Source organism: Mastomys coucha, unplaced genomic scaffold (genome assembly GCF_008632895.1).
Source record: "Mastomys coucha isolate ucsf_1 unplaced genomic scaffold, UCSF_Mcou_1 pScaffold21, whole genome shotgun sequence".
In the NCBI taxonomy this organism is placed as follows: Eukaryota; Metazoa; Chordata; class Mammalia; order Rodentia; family Muridae; genus Mastomys; species Mastomys coucha.
In genome coordinates, this window is record NW_022196904.1 from 65,979,688 (window position 1) to 65,984,171 (window position 4,484).

Consider the following 4,484-nt stretch of genomic DNA (forward strand, 5'->3'; position numbering starts at 1 on the left):
CACACACACACACACACACACACACACACACACACACACTGGAAGTGCTCTTTTGTCTTTTTATTTCCCTCTAAGACTTCTTCAAAGTTACTTTTAAGTGAGGCCCAATTTCACACGTTCTTCCTTGCTTCCCAACCAACCAACCTGTCACTATGGTGGACTGCTGGCTTGCTTTATTCTGTCTTAATACGACTACAAAGAGACACCCAGAGCAGGACTAAGGGCTTCCTCCAGCTATTATGGATAGGCCTGGCTGGCAGGAGAATATGTTGGTGGTGTCCCTCATGCAGTGGTCACCTGTGCCTGTGTGAGACCTGAGAATAAAAAGAACGGCACAGGTAGAGACTATATCAAGTCATGGGCAGGATGGAGTTCTGCCAAGGCCTGCCATCACAAGAGTGCAGACAAAACACGGAGCTTGAGTCTACTGTTCATCTGCTTCACAGATGAGAAAACCAGGCTACAGAGAGGAAACTGACAGAATTAGGGGCATAGACTAAGACCTTGGGGCATGAGCCAGAGGACAGTCACTCACCTGGAGCCATCACAGGACCCAGGCAGCATGGCTTCCACCAACCATTGCACGTGTAAGCATATAGAATGCTGGGGTGGGCCCTGATAGAAGCACATTGTCCTTCTGTGGCACTCTCCTGCCAGCTAGACCTGTCTTGCAAAGCTGGTGGAAAATACCCCCTCCCCACGCCCCCGTCCTAGGAACTCTGGTTATTTCTTTGTAGTAACATTGAGGTAGGATCAAGTGGGCTAGCAGTTTGTTCCATGGGGGGTTCAGAATCTTAAGAATATTTTAGGACTGTTAGGGGCCTCAGGACCCTGCAGGAGAGGCAGCAGCCTCCCTGCCCTGCCAGTGTCTAGGACCTGGGGATGACAGAATCCCTGTGGATCAGTACCAGCTTGCCTCTAGGAGTGCTGAGGGCATATCTCAGTGATGAAAAACTTCCACAGAGCCGGGAAGTAGTGGCGCACGCCTTTTAATCCCAGCACTTGGGAGGCAAGGACAGGCGGATTTCTGAGTTCCAGGCCAGCCTGGTCTACAGAGTGAGTTCCAGAACAGCCAGGACTATACAGAGAAACCCTGTCTCGAAAAACAAAATAAATAAACAAAACCCAAGACAACAACAAAAACCTTCCACAGAGCCTTAGTACTAGCATATATTTTTGCTCTTTTGTTTTGTAAACACAGAACTAAAGAAGTTCTTTTCTATTGGGAGTTTCACAACCTGCACACCAGTGGACAGGTTACATAGGTTTTGCTTTCTGTGGTGCCTGTGTGAGGACAGAGCTCAGTATGGAGCCTGTGAGCCCATGAGCACCTCTAGCCAGTCAGATGGGGGCAGCATTTATTTTTCTGTCACAGGCATCCCCCTCTGCCTTAGAGCCATCTTGTAGTGGAGGTACATTTAGCCCTTCACTCCTGTCTCTCCCCTGCCAGTCCTGCAGGCTGTCTGAACGTAATCAGCTCAGGAGATGTTAGCCTCGCCACTATCACGCTCTAGACTCAAATGCTAAGCCATAACCTCCTTAGGGGCAGTCTAGAACTGGGCTAGGGTTTTTCTGGGTTGCCCTTGGGGGTTTCCTTCTTGCTTCCTGAACATTCTCCATGAAGCCTTTGGCAAAGGGGGCTGGTTTCTGAATCCTCTGGGCAGGTAGACGACACCATCATTTCCAAGGCAACCATTGATGCTTCAAGTGATGGATACAGCAGGGGATGCTGAGTTCATGGCCAAAAGGACAGTCCCTCCTCATTCATCACTGTATCCCAATACCCTGTTCCCTGGCCTGGCATCTGTGGTAGATTTTGTCCAGGTCACAAAAGAGCATGCTTCTTGTTGACCACAGCCTGTCACCTGCCCTTCATCATACCTGTCTTTCTACTAGCCCACAGACTCTGCCTATTTCTTGAGCCTGTCTCGTCTCACTGATCATGTTTGTTTATATTCTTAAAGCATCACATTTCCTCTCAGGGCCATTATGTTCCTTCAGATCTCCCCATTGCAGCCAACTCCTGTCTTCTCATCAATTCTTCCCATACCCCACACCTAAATAAAAATAAAGGTCCTGGCTCCTATCTCAATGTTAGAAGTCCCCCTTTAGCTGGGCGGTGGTGGCGCATGCCTTTAATCCCAGCACTTGGGAGGCAGAGGCAGGCGGATTTCTGAGTTCGAGGCCAGCCTGGTCTACAGAGTGAGTTCCAGGGCAGCCAGGGCTACACAGAGAAACCCTGTCTCGAAAAACCAAAAAAAAAAAAAAAAGTCCCCCTTTGTCTTCAGTACTTCCCTGTGCAACCACCATGTGATTGTATAAGTGCAGTTTCTCAAAGGCAGATGCAACCTAGGGACCTTAGCTGCATTTGCTCCTGGGTCTCCTGTATAAGAGGCTCCTCAGAGACACAGAAAGGGGCCAAAATCTGCTGGGTGATAAAATGGTAGCTCTAAGTCCTGAACTGTGGAGGGCTACACAGGTAGCTGGGCTACAGCCTGAGTCCCAGCCCTGGGGGCTATTGAGTATGGCCAGGCCGGGAGGGCAGCGCGGGCTTTCATCTTCTCCCTCTCTTTATCCCACAGACTGCGTGGCTCTTCCTGCCTGGGTCAGAAGCTGACAGCTCCAGCTCCAGGCGGCAGCTTCTCAAGCTGTTCTCAACTCTAGGCAGAGAAAGGAAGTTCTCCAGCGTCAACTGTGCTTGGGTTTCCAAAGCTGCCAGTGGCTTGTGTGGAGAGAATCGTCCAGAGGCATGGCCTGTCACCATCAACCCTGGGCCGGGGGATATGACATTCATGCAAAGCCTTGAGGTCACTTGCCATCCAGGCCTGGCAATGGCTAACAGGGAAGAGCAGGGGTCCCTTGGCCCCAGCAGCACACCCTTGGATTGTAGGACTGCCTGTGGGAGGTGGGAATGTTGCTCCATAGTGTCCTGGACATCAGGGAGCATAGTCCAACTGAAGATATATTTTATAAGGGAAAGAACCCCCAGGGCAACCCAGCCTTAGGTGGTACCCACAGGCTTCATCAACAGATGGTACCAGACCCCTAAGGTCAAGGGGAGATCACCTGTGTGCCCTCTGTCAAGCACTAGCTCATCCTCTGAAGAAGTGACTTCTGGGAAGCTTCCTTGGATGCAGGGCAGATGCCTGTGACCAGTCAGACACTGCTAAGGGCCCCCAGCAGGACTCTAGGTCCCTGAGAGCTGGTAGGGGCCTGATGCTTGCTCTCCTTCGAGGCACAGAAGAGCAGCGGGATGTACCTGCCAGTGGTACTGGGCCTCTTTTTGGAGACCCACCTGCCCTAGTCCTGTGTCCTGCCTGTTCCCTAAGAGGGCAGCCATGAGTTGAATGACAGAGAGACCCCACGGTCACTGCACTTTGCACAGAGGTTGTGTTTCTGTCCTTGTGAATCTAGGACCAAGGCTCCCATCATGCCTGCTTTCATCATCTTTGGCACTAGCTGGCAGCCTGAATCCTGCCTGCTTTTTCCTTGAGCTCAGAAAGAAGGATCCGAAGAAACTTCCCAAATGTGTTTCTCAAGGATTCCTCCCCAGTGTCCCCTGCATTAGGTTTTCAGAGACATTTTCTTCTTATGCCAGTGTGGACTCCAGGCTCTTCCCTTGTTTGTCTAGTGCTCTTGGTTTCTGGCACAGGATGGGAAGTGTTCCACAGTCGGTGGCTTCCCATTGCTGCATCAGGATAGAGCATCCAAAATGGGTTCTGCTCTTGACAGAAGTGGAGCCACGGTACAGACCAGTTTGGTCAGCCATCAAGGTCCTCACAGCTCAGCCTGATACTGCTGGTGTGGGTGACTTAGTCACACTGTCCCTCATCTGAGGTCCAGCTGGCTTTCCATTCCACCTCAGGGTCAGTCTTGCTGGAGAATCGCAGGCTCTTGGCCTATGGACTATGCCATGGGGACTAATGAGTCTGCACAGCACCGAGGACCTTGCCATGGTGCTTGCCTGAGCATGGGTGTTGCTTTTATTAGTTTCTAACTTAATAAAAGTGAGGAAGTTCTTGACCTCCTTTGGGTTCTGATCCTGCCTTGGCCATGTGAGTTCTTGATCCAGAGTCTGCCTGTTTGTGTGTGCTGCCTGTGCATGGCTGGAGGCTCATCCCCTCTGCCCCTGTGTTAAAACAGTTGCATTCAGTAGGCCAGGCTTGTACACCGTGGACCCCAAGGGTAAGTGCAAGCCAGGTCAGTGGTATGAAGCTGATCATGATTCACCTACCCAGTGGCTGTTGGGTCACAGTGCCACAAAGGGCAGTTGGGTCCTCATGGGTTACATTAATGCCCTATGGGCCATTGCCCTTCTACCGTTCTGAACTATAAACACAGGAGTATGTATGTACTGGTAGGATGGTAGCCTAGAGCTGGTCTTCTACGTCAGCCTGAGTCTCCCACACTGTAGTCCCCTCAGATAGGCTGTTGGCTTTCCACATTGTTCCCTCACCAATGTGGTCCACCTTGCCAGGGTTTTT

At 51.1% G+C, this 4,484-nt stretch overlaps 1 protein-coding gene across 3 annotated transcripts in view; it reads left to right on the forward strand.

Moving 5' to 3' along the window:
* Klhl25 (kelch like family member 25) overlaps nucleotides 1-4,040 on the forward strand; it is a 26,655-nt gene extending 22,615 nt beyond the window's left edge. For all 3 annotated transcript variants that reach the window (XM_031387020.1, XM_031387019.1, XM_031387021.1), the window contains exon 3: nucleotides 2,583-4,040. The gene's annotated coding sequence lies outside the window, so the exon portion shown is untranslated. The remainder of the gene's footprint in view (nucleotides 1-2,582) is intronic.
* The last annotated feature ends 444 nt before the right edge of the window (nucleotides 4,041-4,484 follow it).